Consider the following 10,457-nt stretch of genomic DNA (forward strand, 5'->3'; position numbering starts at 1 on the left):
CTGCATACATCACAATGGTGAGGCCACAAATGGAATATGCATCAGCTGTGTGGGATCCATACTACAATTCACAAATTCAGCAATTAGAGAAGGTACAACGTCGTGCAGCCAGATGGATTTATAATGACTATAGTAGATTTAGCTCAGTTTCAGCAATGTTAAATGAATTATCCCTGCCATCTCTTGAGACTCGTCGCAAGATATCTAGATTACAAGTCCTGCACAAGGCACTCCATCACCAGCTTGCCATCTGCATACCATCATATTACCTACCACCAACGAGAGAAACTAGATCATACCATCCATTGCATCTCATAATTCCATCATCATCCACCAGATCATATCAGAGCAGCTACTTCTCAAGAACTGTTAAAGAATGGAACACCTTGCCTGTTAACATCATTGAAACGTCTGATCCAGATTCGTTCACATCACTTTTACAATCATATTACCACACTAGTACTAGCTTGTAATTAGTCGAACAATTGGTTTACTGTATGTTAAGTTAGAACTGTTTTTGTTTTTTTTTTCCTGAGCATACCAGCAGGGCTGACTGCTCAGTACAAATAAATAAATAAATAAATAAATAAATAAATAGATAGGCTTGAACGAGTACAGAGGCAATCTGCCAGATTCATTATGGCTGATTTCTCGCGTTTCAGCAGCGTAACTAACATGCTCATTGACCTTAACATTCCCAGCTTAGAACACCGCAGACAAGTATCTAGTATCACCCTCCTCTACAAAATTGTTCACAATCTCATTGATATATCCCCAGTTGATTTAATCCCTGTCACTTCTAACACCAGAGGACATGATCAAAGATTTCATCATATCTATGCAAGGACCAATCAGTACAGTAATTCATTCTTCCCTAGATCAATTAGACTGTGGAATTCACTCCCACCTGACCTAATCCAACAACAATCATTACAAATTTTTAAGTACCAACTGAAATTATTATTACTTTCCCTTACCAATCAGTAATCCCATAATCAATCATATTGTAAAACATTTTGTATGCATGTTTCATATGTGCGTTAATCCTCAAACTGAGGCTGCACATTTTTGGAAAATAAAAATAATAAAATAAAAATATTATCACTCGTGGCTTTGACAGGGTCGGAAGAAAGCTGCCACAGAAACCAGACTTGCCAGTCCTGAAGGAAGTACAGTGTGGAATATGATAGTGTATTAGGCCAGCAATCCATTTCTGGTAAAAACGTAAATTTGATTTTGTGTGTGTGGAAGCCCTGTTATGTGAAATCCGGTCACATATGTCTCCGAGTGGAGTAACTTCTATATAATATATACTGAAGGTGAAGAAGAAACTAAACCTGAACCCGACCATAACCCTAACATTAGAACTACTTTTCGTGTTCCCTAAAGTTGAATGCTCGGGGAAACCTACTACGCGTTCCCTAAAGTTGAATGCTCGGGGCATAGCATACAATTAGTGTGTTTGATAGTGAGAAATCTAGTGGACTGCCGGAACAATAGCACTGACTAAATATTTCCGGCTGCCGGAACAATAGCAAGTTCGTTGATTTTACCTCTTTCTGTAGCAATTTGTATTCGAAACAATCATTGTCACGATGATAGCGCCTGGCTTGATTATAAAGTCTTTGCTTCTTTCGGATTAGCCGTTTCAGAGTGTTATAGACATCCATGGTAAGTGTGTTAAATACAGTGGCCAGTGCATATACAGTATTACGCAGAAACGTATTACGCAAGTAATAATAATAATTATTGATTCTATTAAGGCTTTACAGCACAAGTAATTATTAGCTATTATATTAGCTACTGTACATAAATTTCCAACTGCTCTAGCAAAACGTCTTCATTGCTGGATGGTTGATCACGGCAAATCCTCACCTCCACATCATCAATAGTAGTCACATCTAACTCCCTATAGAACCATGGTAGGTTGGGGTTATCACAACAAGTGTTGTTAATAGGACAGCCAGACACTGTAAAGTTTATTATTATAATTTAATAGTACACTGTAAAGTTTATTATTATTATTTATTATTATTTTTATAATAATAATAATAATAATAAACTTTACAGTGTACATATACCTACATACATACAAGTTACAGATACAATTGGGACATATGGCAGCACACTGATGGTCCACTGACATCCTGTGTCAGTGGCCGGAAGCTAAATTGTAGCAGTGATTAGCTACAAAGTTTACTTACTAGTCTAAGATTACTTAAAAGGGGGGGAAGTTAACAGTTAAAGGGAGTTGAAGTTAGGTTGGTGAGGGATCTTTGAACACTTTGAGCATGGACATAGAAATGAAAAAGAGCAGGTGTTGTTGGAGGTGAAATTGGCAGTGAAATGATTCCACAGATAATCTAAAAGTTTGGCCTTTATCTTGAGTGGATTGTCCTGGTAGTTGATAATGGGAAGGGCATTCCAGATGCGAGGAAGCCGGTTAAAATAAAAGTTACTAGTGGAATTGTCAGGTGATCTTGTTTGGAGTAGCTTGTTTCCAGAAGCTAGACGTGTGTGACCAGTTGCAAATTTAATGAAATTATTGATGTCAAATCCATTGTGGGGGTTGTGGAGATTTTTAAGAAAGAACATCACATCATTTACATCAAGAATGTACATCAGGGGTAGCATATGGAGATTAATAAGACGAGACTTGTAGTCAGTAGAGTAATCATTTAGAATGTATTTAGTTGCACGCCTCTGAACACGTTCGAGTTGCTGAATGTGCTTAATTAGGTGGGGTTTCCAGATGACCGAGCAGTAGAAAAATTGGGATCTAACAAGAGAGGTATATAGTCGAGATTTGGCTTGGACATAATTTTGTAGGGAGAAAGATCTTCTTAGAAGTCCAAGTACCTGATAGGATTTGGAGATAATGTGGTTATAGTGAGCATCCCATGACAGGTCGCTTGATAACATAATTCCTAGATCTTTGTATGTATCAACACAAGAAATCTGGGAGGTGCCGATATTGTAAGATGTTGGAGATTTCCTTTTAAAGGATAGCAGAAAGATTTTTGATAGACCGAATAGAAGATTCCAGTGGGTACTCCAAAAGTTTAAATTATTTAAGTCTTCTTGAAGTTTAAGTGAATCTAGTGGTGAGGAGATAGTTTTGATGCATTTGGTATCGTCTGCAAATAGAAACAATAGACAAAATTTAATGATGTCCGGAATATCATTAACATATATGAGAAATAGAAGTGGGCCAAGTATACTTCCCTGTGGGATTCCGGATAGAACTGGGAGAAGGTGAGACAAAGAGTTGTTAATCTTCACACACTGATAACGATTAAGTAGGTATGATTCAAACCATGACCAAAGCTTGCCAGAAATTCCAAGTGATCGAAGTTTGAATAACAGTTCCTTGTGGGGGACACTGTCAAAAGCCCTTTTGAAGTCAAGATAGACTACATCAGTTTGGTCATTAGTACTATGTATGGTGTTCAACATGAGAAGCAACTGTTGCACTGTGGATCGATTTTTTAAGAAGCCAAACTGCTGAGGTGAGAGAAAACTTGAAATGTAAGAAATGGTTTTGTTGTAAACTAGTTGTTCTAATACCTTAGATGTTATACAGAGTAGAGAAATTGGACGATAGTTAGTAACTTGAGTCTTGTCACCAGATTTATGTACAGGAACAATCGTGTGTATGCGCCATTCATAAGGTATGGAGCAACTATTTAAACTGATTGTAAACAAATGGTGCAATGGCTTAGCAAGAATGTTAGCATATTGTTTGAGAATCCTTGGGCCAATACCATCAATACCAGTGGCCTTGTCAGTATGGAGTGAGACGAGTGCTTCATATACTTCCTGTTCAGATATTTGGATTGATACTAAATGACATCTGACAGATGGGTCAATTTTGTCAGGGTAGGGTGGGAGTACGAAGTCTGAAGAGGTAAACACAGAGAAGAAATATTCATTAAAAAGAGAGGCTTTATCAGCACTGTCAGTGGCAGGAGCACCGTTGTAAAGGACAGAGGATGGTATAGAGCTGGATTTTTTGACACTTCTTATATATTTGTAGACCATGGAGTTATTATTTGGTGCAAAGTTAATTATTAACTTTCTTTCAAACTCTGACCTGGCTTTATGGATTTCATCAGACAGTGACTGTTCAGCAGTGTGTAAACGATTCCTGATACTGGAGGAGGGAGATCTGCGAAGTCTTCGTTTAAGAGACCTGATAGAGTTAATCTGATGTCTGATTGCTGGAGTGAAATATTTGGGCTGATGAGTAGAATTGAGCTTGATCTTTGGAATAAATTTTGCCATGGCATCGCATAAGGAGGATTTTATATATAACCAGATAAATTCAACATTGTTAGACTGGAAACAACTAGAAAAATCAATATTGCACAGAAAGTTAGTCAGGCCATCGTAGTCTCCCTTATTGTAGTCAAAAATGTAGATTGGTTCAGAGGTGATACTGTGCTGGGTAGTTGATAGCTGGAATTTGAAGCTGATTAAGTAATGGTCAGACTTTGTTACCGGATTTAGATCATTAGATATAACAATGTCTGTGACTGAGTCGGGTGAATTAGTGAAGATTAAGTCAAGGGTATTGCCATGAATATGGGTTGGACTGTCAATAACTTGAGAGAAATCATATTGGAATGAAAGATCACATAAGCTTGAAGAAAAATTGCAGTTACTAGACAGAGTGGCCCAATCAATGTCTGGGAGTTGAAGTCACCAAGTATATAGGTCTTTACTAAGGATTGCATTGTAGTCTCTAAATAGGACAAGAGATCCTGCTTGTATACTTCAGAGCAGTTAGGTGGGTTATAAATAAGACACAGGTTAATAGGTTCATACAACATTAGCTGGACAGTAAGGGCTTCAACTTCATCAGGGATGCTAATAATTCTACTGGGGATCGTCTGTTTAATTGCTATCAGTATACCTCCACCTCTGGTTTTACGATCATGACGGTAGATTGAGAAGGAAGGGGGTAAAATTTCATTGTCGTAGATAAAATTTGACAACGAGGTTTCGGTGATTGCAATAATTTGAAAATCATGTGAGAGGACAAAGCTTGACAGATTAGTTAACTTGTTTACTAGACTACGTGCGTTCCACAAACAGGCACTGAAGTCTAGTCAATTTGACTCTTCCATAGGGGATGGAGTGGAGACTGAGGAGTTGGTGGAAGCATTTGGGGCATTGGATGTGGCAGTGTTTGAAACATTGGTCACAGGTTGGAGGCTTGCAGATAGTAAGCAGAGTTGAGAGTTTTGCACTGCTGCATAGAGCTTATGATTGATGTACAGACCATTCCCACGAATTTTGATGTGCTTGCTCTCGGTGCCACTATCAATGAGGCTTCGTCTCTCTTTGAGTAGGATACTTTCGATTTTACGCTCCTCGGCTGACATATCAGGTTTGATTGCTATACCAGGTGACAAAGAACTTTTACATGATAGAACAAGGGTAGCTTCAAAGGCTCTCAGGAATTTGACAAGAATGGGGCGGGGGCGAGTATTGCTTTGATCATATTTTCCGAGTCTGTGGAAGTCCTTCATTGATTCAGGTGTAATAGATAGCTTGAGGTCAGAGAAAACTTTCATTAAACAGTCAAGGTCATGCTTCGTCCGGTCGTGCTTACTAGTGTTTGCTGGTGATTCCTTTAGGCCATAAACAACAACATTGAATTTCTTGTCAAGTGATGAAGCTGGTTTAGGGATAGATAGTTGATTATTATTTTTAAAGGTTGCAGCAGGGTTGGCGGCAGCATTTTTGGTTGGTGCAATTGGTTGGCTTGGCTTGAGGACTTGGTTGGACCGTTCGGTACCAGAAGTCACCTTAGCTTCAACATATTCTTTTTTTTTTTTTTTTTTTTTACCCGGGCTTGATGGACTGCCCTTGCCTACCACCCCCAGCACATAAATGGCCTGTGCTGGACAAACCGGGACTTTCTTAGTCCACGGCAAACTGAGACTCTGCCCGAATCAGCTCCACAATTGGGGGAGTCTTAACATAGTGACCGATGGATGAGCGGGCTCCGCGGATGCATTGTATGGAGGACCGCAAGAGAGAAAAAGATAGACAGCACCTTAACCACCCCATGACAACAGAGTAATCATCGCCCCACTTGTTTGAAAGTTGATGAGCCAAGCGTTGATAAAAAACAGAAGCCTCATGAGCCAGACCACCAGAGGCAGACATTACCAGGGGGGTAAAAGAGGCATGCTCCTCCTCACGAATTCTCTGAGCATACGCACGTTTCTTAATGTTCTCGTGCCTCCGATAACAGGAGGCCAGTGATGAGGACGCATTAGAAGCAGCCAGAGGGTTGAACACCCGCACATCCACAAAACATCTTTCACTTCTTCCACCCCAAAAACCATTCATGGCGATGTCAAGACGGGCACCATCTTGGATATTGGCAGAAGCAGGGTAGTCCTGCTGTGAAACCGGCTGGAGCTCTGGTTCAACAGCTACCTGAGAGCATACTTCAGTCAACAGGGTAGCAGTTAGATCTCTGATCTCATTGTGTCGGATAGAAGGTAAGCCACCCTTGGGACAGGATAAAGCATGCTCCACTGAAAAGGAAGTCCCACATGCACAGTGAGCAGGAGTCCGCTGAGGAGACCACCCATAACGTAGTGCCACGGCATCGTGAAACGCGGACTTATGCAGTGCAAAGCCATGTTCCTGTAGGGGCCGGGTGGTAAGCCAGTTGGAGGCCCCTTTGGCTGAGGCTAGATCTAAAGCGCGTTGAGAGGAGGGATCTAAGTGGGTACGCAAACTGGAAGATCTATCCGAATAGTTGGAAGATTTGGAATTGCGGATTGCGGACTTGCGAGATAGCTGTTCTGTTTTAACAATAGCCGAATTGATACCCCGGTCCAGAATGAATTGTGAAAGAGGCTCAGCAATGTGACACGAGGCTGAATACTCCTCAGCTGCAATAAGAGTTGGTCCAGAATGAATTGTGAAAGAGGCTCAGCAATGTGACACGAGGCTGAATACTCCTCAGCTGCAATAAGAGTTGGGTTTATGATACCCAAACCACCATATCGAGGTGGAAGGGCAAATAATTTACGGATTGTGTCATTTGGTGGAGAGCAACCCATCAAAGTAGGGATAAGTACCAGCCGGATGTTGTCCTCAAGGGGTTGTAAAGCCTCTGATATGTTTGGAGTAGTGCGACAAAGGTAGAGCCAATGGCTTGACAAGCCATGAGTGAGAGCGGAATAAGCAGCATGCGGCTGAACTTGTGCGAACTTGGCAAGCCGTGTAATCTCTGCTGACCAACCAACAACCTTGTCCCTCACAAATTCCTGGACATAAGCGTTTTAACCAATGGCTTGTCAAATTCCTGGACATAAGCTTCAACATATTCTAGCCTCTTCACAAATGAAGTTTGTTTACGAAGGTCGTCTTCAATCTTGGCAATTTTAGCTTCCAAAGCATTTTGTTTGTCTTGCATTTCGTTAAAAAATTTTAGAGCTCCAGTTACTTTCGGTCGACAAGTGGTACAGAAGAACATGATATTGGGCGACGAGTCGCTGAGGATGTCATACGCTTCGTCAGAGATGCCAGCACATCGACTGTGTTCCCAATGGTAGCAAAATTCACATAGCAAACCGTTATCTTCAATCGATTGGTCACAAGAATTACACGACTCGGTTTCCGCCTGAGTGACCCCTTCTTTAGTTTTCTTGGTTGGTGGAGTGGAAACACCAGTCGATCTGTCACGTTTCTTCGGCATTATGGCCGAGTTTGACACGAAGGTCGAGAGAATTAGAAGGATGAGAGAGAGCAAAAATAATAATAATAATAATAATAATAATTATTGATTCTATTAAGGCTTTACAGCACAAGTAATTATTAGCTATTATATTAGCTACTGTACATAAATTTCCAACTGCTCTAGCAAAACGTCTTCATTGCTGGATGGTTGATCACGGCAAATCCTCACCTCCACATCATCAATAGTAGTCACATCTAACTCCCTATAGAACCATGGTAGGTTGGGGTTATCACAACAAGTGTTGTTAATAGGACAGCCAGACCCATCCCACAAAGGATCAGATAGGCGATATGTATCGAAATCCCATGTACCGTTATTAACACCAGACTCACAATAGTAGTTAGAACCAATAAAGGGAGTTGATCCAAGTCCAGGTCTAGCAGCACAAGGACAGCTAGAATCAAAATAGTTATGTGGATTTGCATCAACTAAGCCAGCTAAATATGACCATATATGTTGACGTGGGCTACCATACGTTATGAATAATCCATCCATTTGGCCATAATTGAATGAATCAGTCGATCCTTTCTGATAACCTCTAGCCATTCCACAAACTTTCTGGTAACTTATTCCTTTAGAGGAGAATTTTACGGGATAACATCCAGCATTGTTACTTGGTGATTTACAGAAGCTGATACCATCATGCGAGCTCTTGTTCCATCCAGATGGACAGTTATCTCCCCTGGTAATGTTAACACTAGCAATTCTAGTCCATCCGCCAATATTACCACATTCTGATCGATGCTCCATATCACAGTATACACGACGAAGAGGATTAATAAGCCAACAATATCCTGATCTGTTTTGACTTTGCGGATTTCTTATGTAGACCTCCTTGCAAGACTCACCAGGAGATGAAATAAGAGAAAATATTTCAACAGCAAGTTCAGAATGGCATTGTTTAGCCTTTGCCACATATCTACAAACAAGAAACACTATGAGTCTCATCACCATTATTCCCATCTTAACCATGATAGCGATTGCAATCCACTAGCCCTGTTCAATTAGCTATAATTAAGAAAACTGAATATTAAGAAACCAGCTTCCGTTCATAATAGTGTAAGGTAGCTAGCTTATTTTAACTAAACTGTGAGTAAAATGTCAATCTTTAAGTAGTAGCTATAGGTGGGGTCTAATCGACGGAACGGAACGAAACGGAACGGAATCAAGGAATAAACTACAGAACGCTCTTACTATTGCTGAATATTCTCTTGTGACTTCTTAGCGGCAACACTGGTGATCAAAGCAGTGGATTGAAATAACAAAGGATTGATTGTGGGTTTAGTTGTCATTAGTAAAGAAATATTAATTGTGGAATTAGTTTTCTTAGTAATGTTTTACCGTGTGATGTCAAGCGCAAGAAGCTTCCAATCATGTTGATGTAGACAAATTGGAAAAATCCTGCGTAGAGCAGCCAGGTGGGTCATCAGTGATTACAACAGAACTAGCTCCGTGACACAAATATTAAATCAACTATCGTGGCCTACCCCACGGACACGACGAAAGATATCTAGACTGCAACTGCTCCACAAAATCCTCCATCAAGACATATCCCTATCAATTCCCCCATATTATCAATCCGTAGAGACACAACCAAGACACTATCATCCCTTGCATTTTATCCTGCCCACACCATCAACAACATCTTATCAACAATCATTGTACTCAAGATCAATCAAAGAATGGAATGAACTGCCTGTATTTATTATAGAGATGACAAACTATGATGAGTTTACAACTAACTTGATATCACACTTTACAAACAATCAATACCACATTAGTTAGTATACTAGTATATTAAAAATTATAAATTTAAAAATAAAGTAGGAATCCAAGCAATAAAAAGTAGCGAACCAAGAGGAGAACGATCGTAGCCATTACAGCATAGCTCGGTGGGAAATCCCTACTTTGGCATGATATAGCCATTGTTTTGTGGTCAATGCCAAAGTAGGAATTTCCCACCGAGCTATACTGTAATGGCTACCATCGTTCTTCTCTTGTTTCGCTACTTTTTATTGCTTGGATTCCTACTTTATTTTTTAATTTATAATTTTTAAAATACTAGTTTGTTAAGTATTTTTGTTAAAGCATACAGCTAGCTATAAACATGTGACTGTTCTATTAGGGTGACTGCTAGTCTGGCGGCGCCTGCCCCTTCGCATGGAGTAAGGGTCTGGTATTCTTAGTATAGTGGAGTTGTACCGGATTACCAAAAACTGGTGCAACCAATCAGAACGCTCCACGTTTAATCAGCGCATTATTGTTTATGTTACGTCAGAAGAATGAATCAAATGCCCTAGCAGTGCTGAAAGAAACAAAAGGAGTTAGTTAATAAAGAGCAAAGAGAAGAAAGTGTTATTTCGGGAAGGGCTTTTCGCATTGTTTAATACGCAAAAAAACCGGGTTACGCTCTGATTTCCTAGGTAGGGAGTTATGTGTTTTCTATAAAAGTAGACCAATCCACTTTCGCCTGTGTAAAGGTGAAGAAAGTTCAATATCACTGCCACAATTTTGAGTGAGGCACTTCCGTTAAGACTCTTTTTCGTTATGTCATTACATTAAAATTAAATTCCTCCAGAACAACTCGGTGATGCTAAGTAAACCAGACTCTTACTCTATGCGAAGAGACGGCCGCCGCCAGACTAGGTGACTGCTGTGTTAGAGTATCTCGAGGCAGCCTGCAAGATGT

General features: G+C 40.2%; 1 long non-coding RNA gene across 1 annotated transcript; it reads left to right on the top strand.

The window, feature by feature from the left end:
* The first annotated feature begins 2,108 nt into the window (after window positions 1-2,108).
* LOC136247535 (uncharacterized) lies at window positions 2,109-4,687 on the top strand. Its single transcript, XR_010697630.1, has 3 exons — window positions 2,109-3,255; window positions 3,304-3,509; window positions 3,573-4,687. It is a non-coding gene; the product is annotated as an uncharacterized lncRNA (long non-coding RNA).
* Window positions 4,688-10,457: the final 5,770 nt, after the last annotated feature.

The sequence above is a fragment of the Dysidea avara genome, chromosome 2 (genome assembly GCF_963678975.1).
Source record: "Dysidea avara chromosome 2, odDysAvar1.4, whole genome shotgun sequence".
NCBI classification, from domain to species: Eukaryota; Metazoa; Porifera; class Demospongiae; order Dictyoceratida; family Dysideidae; genus Dysidea; species Dysidea avara.